We start from the raw sequence: 14,703 nt of genomic DNA on the forward strand, positions 1-14,703 counted from the left end.
CTTTATTTTAATGTAATAAATGGGAAAAGAGGGACGAGGAGTATTTATTTAAAATAAAGGAATCTGTGTCTTTATTTCAATTAAAGTACTTTTTTCTGGCTGTGTGTGTATTTTTTACTATCTGACTATGGGATTAGTAATTTTATAGATGCCTCTCCATTACTAACCTATGGACTTGATGTCAACCCCACAACTATTACCCCCTTGCCACAGCTTCAGGGCAAGAGGGAAGAGTGAGGATAAGCCCCAGAATTGGTGAATCTATGTTTGTAGTGTCTGGGAGGGGGCCATTATCTATGGCCCCTCCTAGGCTATTAATATCAGCCCACAGTTGTTTGTTTTGCCTTTGCTAGTTATTGAATATAGGGAGGACGCCACATAATTTTTTGGGGGGATACCCCTATAATAACCAGTAAAGGCTAAGCAAACAGCTGTGAGCTGATATTAATAGCCTGGGAACTTTTATGGTTATTCTCAGAATATTAACATTAGCCTCCAGCCATCGGCTTTCCCTCAGCTGGTTATGAAAATTACGGGGGACTCCACACCTTGTTTTTTGTTTTTTATTTATTTATTAACAAGTGCAGTAAAATACACATCCAATGTAACCTTAGTTCACAAACTCCAGCAACCTTAAAATGTCCATCAAAGTTTCCAATGAGGTTTCCAGGCCTCACAGCTACAGGGAAACCGGTGACTGTAAACTCTGGCAACCTTTACCTGGGTTTATAGCCACTGGGTCTCATGGTAGATTGAGGCCCGGACTAATGAATCCTGGAGTGTTGAGTGACGGACTCGCAATTGTTCATCAGTCCAGAGCTGGCGAAGTCAATGCAAGAAAGCGGACGGCACCGCTGTTACCGTACTAAGGTCCGTGGCTGGCAGCAGGCGGAGAGCTCACATCCAGGACTCCCGGGTGCTTGACCTCGTAGTAAGACGAATGTAGTTTCCAAGAGAAAAAGGTCGCACTCTGCGGGATAATTTAGCAAAAGTCGGTGGATTCTGAATTTGGCCGACCCGTTTCGCTCAACTCTACTGGCTGCATTTTGGTTTCAGTCACAGGGGCGGCGCTGGGACTGCTTTGAATATACAGTGTGGCAGCTGTAACTGCGCCCCCCCCAGCCCTGTCTGACAGACAGCCTCAATGCAGAGACAGTGTCAGTCAGGGCTTTTGGTATGGTTACAGCCGCCACTCTGTATTATGAAAGCAGTAACTGAACACTCTCGGTGCCGCCCCCATAACTGGTACCGGAACGCTGCTCGGAAGAATAAAGTTAATTTTCTCAATGCAGCATTCAGCTAACTCACCAGGCAGGTTAGTAATGCTATTAACCTACAAATTAACCCTTCCATATCTGCAGCATAATGGTGTTTTTTTTCTGGTCACAGGTTCCTTTAGGCTATGTTCACATGATGCTTTTTTGCTGCGTTTTCTGCAGGTAAAACTTGCTCTACTGGAAGTAAAGAAGCTGCTTACAAAAAAACAGGATTTGCTGGGTATTTACTGCATTTTTGCTGCAGTTTTCCAATTCAATCAGGAAAAAAACAGTGTGTGTGCATAAAAGATAAAAGTTTGTCAAACCTGCCAATTCCGTCAGGATCTGCTGACCTTTTAATGTGTATGGGGGACTCTCCACTGTTCCTTAACAGATCATATCAGAGGCCATAATGATTGAGTGTATGGCATTAAATCACCTTGTTCTTTTATTTGTTGTGGATGACTCTGATAGCCCTCAGCTATTTAATGTGTATGGCCAGCGTTACTATAAATACAAAAACTTTCTGTCACATTTGAATATGGATCCCTTTTGATTGACATTTTCACCCTTAAATGGATTGTCTCATGAAGATAATCCCTTTTAAAATGAAAGATAGTGGCTCTAGCATCATAAAACCATGGCGTGTCATATTTCCTTTATATAGTTGATGAAAATCGATTTGTGGAATCCAGTCCAACAGACTGGTCAGTAATCTGTGAACATCAGATTGGAGCCCTGAGGACCACCTCTTCCCTTCTCATAGTCGTGGCTCTATTTTTATTAGTAGACCTGGTGCATTATAAACGTTGATGTCACATCAGACCGGCTAATCAAAAGAAAGTAAGGAAATGCCGGGAGGAAGATAGTGGTTCTCAGGGCTCCCGTCTGATGGCCACAGATTACCGACCTTCTGTTGTACTTCATCCTGCAAATTAGTTGGTACCAACTCTAAGATTGTACATTTGAACAAAATATTATCCTTACAGTTTCAAAATTATTCAATTTACTAATAAGGCTCAATTATTAATGGTGCTCCGATCAGAAGATGTCCTGGGTCTCAGCAGGTCTACTTCCTAGTTTGGGCTAGACACAATGTGTTGGCACATCATCTTTGAGTTATGTGATGGTGGATGGCTAACTGGACCTTTTTTCTTTGTGCATGGGCTGTGAAAAAGAAAAGGACATAGCTATTAGAAAGAGACAATCAGCCCGGACCTTTACACACGGCACTGATGTCACGAAAACACAGGAGATACTATCTTGATTTCTAACCTTGGAGTTGGAGCTGATCAAGACCCAAGGGGCATCTTTGATGCTTTTTTTATAGTAGAACGAGTCCTTCAATAAGGCACTACTTTAACTTTTCAGATTGCACAGCTTTGACAGAACCTTTTGTGATATCATGGCATCCAAAAATTACTTTCAACAAAAACATAACTGCTTGCTGCAATGATTTCATGTTTCTGATTATAGCTTTAATGTCTATCATTTATTCTGATTCCCTTTGGACTGAAAAAATGTCTCTCTCGTGCGCCTAAATAAATAGCTAAAAATAACTCATCATTTCATCATATTCATCTTCTCTTCTATTTTCGGAGATGTATTATAACAAACATTCTGATAACACAAGTTAACAAACCTATATTTATCAAACACGATGTGAAGTGCAGATGAGAAATGTGTGGTTGTGTGTGGTCACCCATAGGAGGTCCCTCCGCCATCCAGAGACATGTAAGAGAGGTGGTACTCCCAGCCTTTAGCCCCATCTCATGTGAATAATAGGCAAATGCGACGTCAAGCTCATCATTTCCGTTCCAGATCCAACTGTGATAAGAGTTGATAAAAGCTTTTCCAGCAGAGATGTGAGCGGGAGGCCCACCCTGATTTATCTCCAGCTTCATGTCAGACTCCATTTTATGGACTGTTTAGCTGTATAAAAAAGTTTAAAAAGCCTCTTAAATATAGTATTTTGTGCTATCATTTCTGTCGTGATGTTCAATTAACATTGCATGGCTAAGCAGTTTAAATTGATGCCATCTATCAGCAATGTTTCACATTTCTGGTGTCCGATTAAAGAATATAAGATAATTTGCCAGGAGATTAACACTGATCTCATTCAGATGGCTGCGGTATGAAATTTCTAGAGTTCGGTTTGGGATATAACATGTAAATCACTGGATACATGGGTGCGAAATGGGTTATATTGATGGCAATGCTGGATCACAGAAAAGTAATTCCAACCAAATATTTTTAGTTAGGGCTAAAAAAAAAAGTATTTAATTTCAATACTCCTGATATGTAGATCTCCCCGCCTGCTTCCTTCAAATCATGATAATCTAGGAGCCTGAAAGAATGAAGATCCTCAGTACAAAAGTATCTATTGTGACCTTGAAAACCAGCTCAAATTATGAGGAGTGGGTGCATGATGTAGTAATTCTCATAGTGGTGTGTTTTCGAACCCTCGTCTAGTAGTGTTGAGCTACAAGATGGCCTGGATCACAGCTTGCAAATCTCTTGAAGACCTGCTGGCATCCCAGGCCCAGTGCCGCATCGTGGGTGCCTCTCACAACAATGATAACATAGTACTGGGCCTTCTAATCAGAAGAGGAGCTGTGCGATGCCAGCAGAAAGGTAGACGTTCACAGGCCTCTTGTCCAGCAGTCACAGAATACTGAGATGGCCACTTGATCAATGTCTTGAAAATCAATTTGCTTTACTTTACTGTCCATAGCACAGTTTGTACGGTTCTTTACAGAATGTTCATCTATTGTAGAGATTTTTAGCAGATACCATAGTTTTTGATAATGTTTTCTGATAAATTTACAGTCTTGTCTTATTAGCATAGCCTCTACTCTATAAAAACATTTAAGAGCATACATGAAACAGTCCTTCAAATTAGATCATAAAAATTGTAGGACTTGGAAAAACCACACCCAAAGTATTGCTTTGGGGCATTCCCAGGCATTTCCTGTAAGGGGCAAAAGTTTTATGGGGATACTGCACTCTCAAGACTAGTGATGGTTACACAAAAATCCTCCTGCTGAGTCTATAATCATTGTACCTCCCCATATCACACCCTCCACATCCTTCTTGCCATTACTAAAACTAATTCCACGTTTCCGTTTTGGCTATTCACTACCATGCTTTTTCTTTCATTAACCCTGTAGCCATCTCTTCATCTCGGTCTATACATACAATTCAGTTGCTTCCTAATCACTGTGTAGGAGAAGAACTGCCGTACAAATCTTTTTTTTTAATTACTTCTACCGAAGTCTCACACTTCTATGTAGTTGATAACTAAACTATATAGATTTTATTAAGCCTCTTCATAAATTTGAAAAGTCTAACAATTACATTTTTACAGTTATGATTCACAAATTATACATCGGACCTGAAGCGTGAAGGTTCTGGAACAAAATGCTAAATTTGTAACAGGACACCCCAACTATCAAATGTCATGACTAATAGAGCTGTTGTGATGCTGAGTCACTTCTCATAGACAAGCTGTGAGTCGGGATAGTCAAGGAGTCCGACGTCAATAGCCAGGAGGGTACGTCATAAACAGAGGTAAGAGACAAAGGCGTAGTCAGGTAACGATCTAAGGCCAAAATACCGGGAGGATAGTGGATCAGAGCAAAGGGATTAGGCAAACAGATGTTTAGACAAGGTCCAAGGTCACGCAGCGATAGATCAAAAAGCAAGGCACTAGGCACAAAGAAACCAAACCACACTTAGCTGAAGCTACTGCTGGTAGCTATCTGGTGCAGCCAACCCTCGGCAATAGCTGAACAATCAAGGAAATCGGGAGTCCCTGACAAGAGCTCAGCACCTCCAAGTCTCAGATTGGATGGCTAAGCTGTCAATAAAAACACAGACAGCTCAGCACGCCCCTGCACTAGAGTGGACAACTGAGCTGTCTATCACTTCACAGACAGCTCAGCATGCCACTGCACCAGACTGGATGACTGAGCTGTCAATCATTGCACCCTAAGAAACACTGAGGGATGGAATTGTAAAAACTGTCTTCGTAAGTGGCAGAGGGTTCTTTGAGTCCCCTCTAACATCAGGACCTAGACTACCTCCACATTTCCTATAGCTGTAATCGATAGAAAAGCAAATATATAACCAGAACAACACAACAGAAAACTAAATACAATAATATTAAAATTATCTGAGATCTGGTAATCTAGTATTCCTGGAAATATGACAAAATGCAAAAAATTATCATAATGAGAACTACTGTTTTATTTAAGTGCCAAAAGTAGTGCCATCTTGGGGAGATTAGGCATGTGCCCATAGTGTTTGCATTGCTTTGTTGAGGGAGTATCTGTAGTCTCTTAATTGTGGCAGAACAAGAGAGATGTTTGAAGAATCGACATAGCAAGTAATGCTATGGAGACCATCTGCTGAGACAGTGATGGCCTTGAAGGATAACATCGCCTTTGGTTGTGAAAAGTGACTGTGATTGTGCTAAGGCTGCAGATCTTCCATACTGCATGAACTTCTGTGAGCAGTGAGAGAGAGAGAGAGAGCGGTGACCTGCAGAATGAGAGATTTCTGTAGAAAGTAGGACTCCCCCATGCAGGAAGCTATTCTCCAATGTGGAGAAAGCCAGGGCTACTGCATGCTAGGCCTGAGTGCTACCTAATTCATGGAGAGCATGGAAGAAGAAGTTGACTTCCTCCCCAACAAAGTGCCAGATGAAATAGCAAGTTTATATGGGAGAAGGGACAGCTGGAAAGATCAGAATTAAGATACCAATAATGAAGGGAAGCTTACACCCTGGCTAGTGCTGCAGTCCCTGGAATCACTGATCACTGAGCTTCAAGCAAATGAGATAAGCTGCAACAGATCCAAGGTGAAGGTACTTGTGGCCTTGAGAGGCATATAATACACCACAATTGTGTTAGAGGGGTCCTCATGATTGTTGCCAACATCTTGGATGAAAAGGACTATGACATCTTACCATTTTTATAGCCTTAAGGGCAGTCTTTTGTCTACATCTATACACTTTGGCCCCGATTTACCAAAGGGTGTTTTCACACTGAGCTTTGTCCCACGTTCAGTGGTTCCATTTGTGCTTATGTCCGAATCACCCACAAAATGGGATTCAAGCATTTGTGTCAAGAGGACCATTGACTATAATGATGCAGACATAGTGAATGCATGCTCTTTTGTACTTAATTTTCTATCATTTATGCTTACTGTAGGCAGAAATCCAGATGCAGTCTACTACACCTGAGTGTCCTCCTCCAGTGGGCATATATGCCCGAAAATGATGTATGACAGAACAGAGGTCTAACTCACGATGAGCTGCAGCATGCCTTATGCCACAAATCTTACTTCAGTCTCTGAACAATACCAGTCTTGATGAATCGGGCCTTTTGTTTGATCATGAAGTCAAACTTTAGAGTCATACTGCACACATTGAATTCTGTTTCTGCAGTTATTTCCAAGCCATCCCCATCAGCTCCTTGTACTTTGCACTTGTTTTAATGGCACAGAAGCTGTCTTGCCCAGAACATTCACAGTTTATAAAAACGCATTAACAGACATTTTTGGTGGGCTTTAAACAATCCTATTCAGAATATTTTCAGGCTGCATGTGACAAGTTGACAGAACCTGAAACGGGATACTGAAATCTAGTGCCAGTGACCTTGAGTTGTTCGTGTGCACTGGAATTCAGTAGGCTGGCACTGTCTATATTCTGTCACTCTCTAGAAAAATGAATGTTTATTTTAGCAGAGAGCCAAAGCGAGTGAGTTATGTCTACTCTGTCTCTGGTGCATGAAAAAAGTGAAGAAGAAGAAGAGGTAGAGGCTGTTTAAAAAAAATTAACTAGACCATTGCTCAGAGGACGTGAGGGTAAAATAATCCAAGTGGAAAAGAACAGAAAAGTCTAAGATGACTTTGACCACATCTGATTGGAAGGAAATTAAACTTCATATAACTCTCAAATAATTTAATTTTGTAAAACGTAAAAGTTAACAAAAAATGTGTCTTACCTTTCCAATTGACACAAGATATCTTAGATATTTTGAATTCAGAGATGAGGTCTACAAAATTATCAACATTCTGTGTGTTATTCACATCATCAACAGAATGGAGCACAGAGCCAATAGACATAGTGAGGGTTTATGTATCTGATGAAGTCAAACAGAGTCCTAACAGCTCCATACAATGAGATGTCAGACCATGTATGGACTCATTTATGTCTCATCTGGTGAGCCCCTGGTCTGGAGGATCAGTTTTTGAGCAACACAGACAGGTGACACTGGTAGAGCAGGGTGGCTGACTTGGGGTTAGGTTGTGTTAATGATGTAACAGGCTGCAGAGAAGGTGCTGAATTGGTGTAGCAGAGCTGGAATAGTGACAACAGTTTATAGCAGAGCTGGACCAGTTATGACTGATGTAGACGATTGGGCAAAGCGATGACTGCTGTAGCAAGCTGGCCCAGCGCAGTCTGAGTAGCAATGTAGTAGAATGGAACCTCAACATAGTGGAGTAAAGCAGTAGATGTACAGCTCAAGCATCCCACTGCCTAAGCCAAGCCAAAATCGACTAGCCTCATTAGAGTACATAAGGTTTCCGCAGCAACCTGATGCACAGAAGATGATAAAGGACCAGCTGTCATCGTGATTAACAGAGTTTACTTATGGTGCTGTATATATGCTTCCCATTTTGTGAGCATGACAATATTTCTTTCAGTCAGATTCCTATGTATGCCTTTAAATGAATTGGTAGGGATATCGAGTGCAGTGAAGCTTCATAGACTTTTATGGGTAATTAATTACAGAGAAGTGTGCATCAACCTTAACTCTAAATCACAAAGTCAATGGAGTGGTCATCAAGTATTCACAGAGCACGTCAGCCACGCCGAGCAGCTAATAGCCTAGCACCTGAGGCTTGTCATCACCAACAATGTTAATTGTATAGCAGTTATATTTAGGATTAGGTATAGACACTGGCAGCCTACTTTATGTATGGCGCCGTTCTTTGGTCATTGCATGTTATTATTTAATTACTGCATCATTGTATATGTTTATAGGTTATGGACACATTTGACATGGAAAAAATTATTTTTACATATGTTAATCTTTAGTTAATAAAAGTTTTGGCCTTCAAACTTCATTTCTTCATTCATTATTAGAGATGAGCGAATTTGTTCGGATTCGGTTCCGAATACGATTGGAATCGAATATTGTTTTTGCAATATTTGTCGAACACAGCCGAACTTCATTAGAGTCAAAGGTAGAAAAAATGACCGAATATGTTCGGAACCGATCATAAGACATACAGTATATTCGGTCCAAATAGTATTCGAATATGTCAAAATCAGATTTGGGGCGAAAATCCAAACAAATTCGCTCATCTCTATTCATTATCACTCCCTGATATGCTATTTGTAGCCTGATCTAAGTTTCAGATTATTTTCTTATGGGAATCTCCATCCCAGTAATATAGGTTGGATATGAAGTCTGTTGTCTTCATTAGCTCATATATCAGCACAGCTTCTAAACTGCACGTATTTCCTAATCATATGCTTTCAATGATGCTTACATCATACTTTTGCAATTTTAGGTTCACACAAGATTTCATGGAAATTTAACCAAAAGATAAATGATATTTTAGTAGATTTTAATTGTGTAGGAGGAAGCCCACCCAAATATGAGGAGAGCATTAAAATTTCATGTAGCTGTTGTCCTTGATAGGATTAGAATCAAGTCCTGAAGGGCAACAGTGCTGACTATTTGGCAATGAAACAAATGTGAAAGTTGTCAGGTACAATGAATCGCGACATTGCCAAACTCCAAGACCACCTGCCGTAACATTATATACAGTACATTGACCTAAATTTTATGTGATCTCTATGAGGCTGTTTTTGTCACCATTTAGCTTCTAAGTCTCCTAAGAGTATAATCTTTTACAAGAAAAATTATCATAAAATTTGTATGAAAATGAAAAAGTAAAATAAAATGGCAGGGTTGTATAAATCAAAAGCTGTCTGTAGCCTGGACTTTTATGTTACATCTCTTCACGTACGCACCACAGGAAATGAGTTTGCTGCAAATTATTAATACAGTTATTATATCTATAATAAACAGAGCAGAAAAAGGAATCAATCGTAATCAAACAGGAGAAGATCAATACCACCGCTCACCCTCGGCCTGCCTCAAACGCTAATTTAGGAATAATAGATTTGATAACATTTATAAATAACTAATGCAGTGAGGAGGTTGAGAGGTTGGGGGACTTAAGGCAGGATAAGAGGGGCTTCTGAAACACTGTTGGAAATTGCAAAAAAATGTGTATGGTTGCACGCATAACTATTTCTTAGTGCTATATGTATATCTAAGTTTTGTTTTCTTCCATTGAAATATAGATTGAAAAAAGATACAGGTGCAGCAAGTTCAATCTTTCTCCACCAGCGCTACTTTCTCTTTTATTTATAACACAATGCCATTTGTTGTGAGAAAAGCATTCAGCCCGGGCATTCTAGAATCTGTCTGCTCTAACTGTAAAGAACCTGTGGCGCCCCAGGGGGTTCGGTCACCACAGAGGTACTGCACCTCATCCAGACGTGTATTATCCCACTTCCCAGGTAAGGTGGAGACACCTGACAGTACTCTACTCCTGCATCCAACTCCCACCCTTTAGCAGCAGGGCATCTGGATGGACCCCACGGGAGGAGGATCTCATCTCTGCCTGGGTGGTGAAAGGATGTTAGGAGTTGGGTGGAGTTTAGGTTGAGAGCGGGAGAACTGTAGGAATTGAGTTTCAGTTTCCCCCTTGGGGGAGAAGTGAGAGGACATGTGGTTCAACAGCTCCTGTGCTGAAGGAGCTGCTGGGAAGGACAGGGACTGAGGAAAGCTCCCTGGAAGAGGGAAGGGATCCAAGAGGCATGGTACAGCGACCAAACTGTCCGTGGGGCTCGTTTCACGTTGATAGCCATCAGGTGGAGGGATCAGGTCGCAGTATAGGGACTGGCCCTATAACTAGTGGAGCGAGCATTGGACTCAGCTAGATAAACCAGAGGCTGTGAGCATTGCAGGTGCTGCAGCCAAATCCACAAATACATAGCTGAAAAGGCAGACACATAGGATCCAGGGACCTAGAGGTTATGCCCGACAAGATCCGAGTCTGCTGGCTTAGGACACTGTTTGTGAAGGTGCTGGAAGGAGGGAGGAAATTAGCACAGGGAGACGGCCAGGAAAGGAACACACTGAAGGGAGTTCTGGAAAGGTGTTCTCCATCTACCTGGAAGTTTGCTGGACCCCTCACCTCGAGGACATAGCACTAAGCGGGCCACTGTGCGCACCAGAACTGTGAGAAAAGCTTTGGGAACTACATACAATTGTGTCTCCTGCCTCCTTCCTGTTTCACCAACTCAGCACTGCTAAAACCTTTACCTCACACTATATCATCATCTCCCTTAACATCTACTGCAACTGCCCTGGGATGACAGCTCTGCCTGTGGAGAGCTATTCCAACTTTGCTGCAACCTACCATCCGTTCCAGAAGATCTGTACTGCAGCGCTGGTCCCTATTTGATCAGATACTACAGGTGGCGTCATGAATTTATCTACAGATAAACTTTATTCCTCACTTTTCATGGATGCTCAGGGCCACGGACCAGGTCACTGCTGCAGTGACTCATCCCTTTAAGACACAGGCCCGTTACCGAGTAACCCACAGGCCTGGGGGCGCTCCAAACCCTTTCCTATTTAGACACCAGAATCTCATACCCTCCACAATTAATGAATGTCCCCTGGTCCTTTGTAAGGCTTTTGCAAGGAATAAGTCATGCGCCAGTCCTTTGTGCTGACCACATAGATATTTATGCATATAAATGAGATCTTCTCGGAGAAGTATTTTTTCTAAGCTAAAAAAAGCCCAGCTTTTACAAACTTATCACATGAGAGGCCTTCCATGCCATGTAATAATCTAGCTGCCCATCTTTGAACTGACTCTACCTTCCCAATATGCTTATTAAAATTTGGAGCCCAAAACTGGATCTCGTATTCAAGATAAGTCCTTATGAGTGAATTATAGAGGGATAATTATACATTTGGATCACAGGATTTCCTCTCTCTTTTTATACATTCTAAAATTTTGCTTGCTTTTGCGGCTGCTGACTGACATTGAGTACTACTGCTCACCTGTAACCAGAATACCCAAGTCCTTCTTCTGTTCTGTAATCCTGAGTATATTTTCATTTAATTTGCATGCAGCAAAAGGATTTCTTCATCCTAGGTGCATTACTCTACATTTATCAACATTAAAACTTATCTTTCATTACTGGAGTTTGCCTAGGTTGCTCAGGTATGCACCGAGTAAAGTGGGTGCTCAAGTGACATACTCTCTTCCCCTCTCCACATGTTTCGTGGCTGTTAGACAGCCACAAAATACCCTAGGATTGCCACTGTTTGCCAGGCAATGCCCACATGTTTTGTGGTTAACAGCCACGAAACATGCGGCCGAGGGGATGCGAACATGTCATTCAAGCACTCAAGATATTCGGTGCACAACTGAGCAACCTAGACAAAACTTAAGCAACAAGCATCTGCCCTCATCACTATTTATCTTCCATTTGTTTGCCCATTCAGATCATTTTGTAAGATTAAATAGTCAAGCTCAGTTTTTATTATTCTACATAGTTTGGTGTAATCAGCAAAGACTGAAACTTTATTCCCATTCCCATCCACAAGATCATTTATAAAGACATTACAAAGAATAGGTCCTAACACAGATGCTTGTTATCCCCATTGCTGACTTTATCCCAATGATAGAATGTACCTCTCACAGCTACTCTTTGCTTCCTGACCCTTAATGAGTCTTCAACCCATATGCATATAGTGCCCTCTAATACCTGCTTCTGAAGATTCAGTATAAGGTTGTTATGTGGTACAGTATCAAATGCTTTTGCAAAGTCCAGATAAAATACATCAGCTGCATTACCATCATCCATATTTGCACTTACCTCTTCATAGAAATCCAACATGTTGATCAGCTACAACTTATATTACATGAACTGGTGTGTCTGGAAGCAGTGAGTGATAGTTTAGCCATCCAATCTAAAACAGGGTCATGCTGAGCTGTCAATATAGTGATGGACAGCTCAGATATCCAATCGGATGCTGGGGGGTCCTAAGCTGTCAGTGTGTTGAGTGAAAGTTCAGCTGTCCAATCAGGGCCAGGGCATATACCTACCATACAGGTGACTACCCAGCTATTTAGGAGGCTTAATGTTTTCAATTAGTGCCAGTTGTAGCTTAGCTCAAATGGTGTGCACTTTCTCTGTTCTCTGTGTTCCTGTATTTGATGCTTGTTGCATGACATTTGTCTTGATGCTCTATCTTCCTGGAATTCTGATCTCAGACTGTAACCTGACTAAGCCTTTGCCTTAACCCTTAGTATATGGCGAGTCCTGTTGGTATCTGATCCCGGACCTCTTGACTACCCAAGTCTCAAAGTTTGTCCGTGAGTAGTGCCTAGCGTCACAATATTTTGCAGTTCATCTATTAGAATGCCTTCAAATATTTTGCATAACACTGATGTAAAACCTACCAGATGGTTGTTGCCTGGATCCTTACCTTTCTTAAATATCGGTACTACATCAGCAATCCTCCAATCTTTTGAAATTAGCTCTGTTACAAGAGAGTCTAAAAAGATGAGATACAGTGAGTGGTCGGTCAATTACTGAGCTGAATTCCCTCAATATCTATGGATGAATGACATCTGGCTGGGAGCTTTGTCATATTTCATTTTCTCAAACACAGCTTACTTTTCTCAGCCTTCTCTTTGTCCCCTATAAATATATGATTATGTTTTTCTTTTTTGGCATTGATATATGTATACAAATTTTGGGGATTTATTTTATACTCATTGGTGACTTGTTTCTCTGTAACTAATTCCTCAGCTTGATTTCTTTTTCACATTTCCTAGTGATATCTTTATGCTCCTGAAATGCTATTTCTGATTTTCTGATTTCTCTGCCTTCAAGATTTTAAATGCCTTTTGGTTTTGTAGTATTTTACTTTGTACTGACCTATTTAATGGTTTCTTTTTATTCCTGGATATTTTATTACCAGAGGGTATAAGCTTTCTACAGCATTCTAGAAATATATCTTTAAACATATCTCATTAATGTTCAGTATACCCATTGTGTGTGTGTGTGTGTTTGTGTATGTATGTGTATGTATGTGTGTGTTTATGTGTGTGTGTGTATGTTTATGTGTGTGTGTCTGTGTTCATGTCTATGTCTGTGTGTGTTTTTTGCTGTGTGTGTGCATGATTTCAATGAATATTATGCAAGCCATATGCTTATGATTGTGATATAGAGAACTGGTTAAAGAGGTTTTTCAAATCTCATTCATTGGATTTGCCATAAATGTCTGATAGGTCCCATAATTCCCTTTTTAAAGGAGTCTGTCAGCACAAAATTACTTTTGATACCGAGCACCTGCAAGGAAGGCAAAACAGTTTCGTGTATCTTCCCACCTACATGTTCTCCATCTATCTAGATCACCTCTTCCTTGATTGCCAGCAGCAAGAGACAGACAGACAAAGGCAGGGATAGATGGAAACCAAGTAGGTTGGAAGAGTAACTAAATAGTTTGGCCACGTCAAGGACGCACTAAGTGCCTGTTCTTGGTTCCGACAGTCATTTTGTGTTGACAAACTTCCTTTAAAACCAAAAAGACTTCATTCTCACCCCTGGAATTCACTCTATTGCCCAGTCATGTCTGCCAGACCCATAATTATCACTTCATGATTGGTGGTCATGACTTCATCTCTTTTGGGTTGACCCAGAAGATAGGAGTAGTGTAGGGAAGGTGACCTGACGGACGGACGGACTAGTCAGAGTGAAGAAAGATAGGTTTGCACAGTGTAGGTAGGAGTCAGTGATTACAGTGGGGAAACAACTAGGAAAGTGTAGTGGACGTGCAGTACCTTGGGATGACCATTAGATGGCAGGGAGGAGTGTGAGCAAAGGACTTTACAGCAGCTTAGGGCTTTAGAAACCGTTGGTCATGGGGGGCGAGGTGACAGTTGGAGTGACAGTTTCAAGGAACCGGGGGAGTTATAAATACTGAGGGAGGGTTCCAGAAGATTCCAGTCCCCAGGGGGAGCTCAAGTGACAGGAGGACTACGACAGTCTGTGCACTCTGAGGAGAATCCAGACCAGGGGGACTGAGGAGAGAGGACGTCAGGGGGGTGGTCCTGACAGGAAAGGACCGCAGTTGAGACGAGGTACTGGGTGTAAGACACCGTATGTGACACGACGACTGAGCAGTAGAAGCGCTGTTGGTTAATGGGCCTAAGGCGGCCACAGTGACGGAACTGTCAGGAGCGTCGACAGTAAAGGAGGGGACGGTGTGTGCAGACACGTCTCCAGTGTACGGTGTGAGAAGCGGCTCTGGAAACGGAGGGCCGCAAGGTG

Source organism: Dendrobates tinctorius, unplaced genomic scaffold (assembly GCF_039654945.1).
Source record: "Dendrobates tinctorius isolate UK_male_01 unplaced genomic scaffold, ASM3965494v1 ptg000020l, whole genome shotgun sequence".
NCBI classification, from domain to species: Eukaryota; Metazoa; Chordata; class Amphibia; order Anura; family Dendrobatidae; genus Dendrobates; species Dendrobates tinctorius.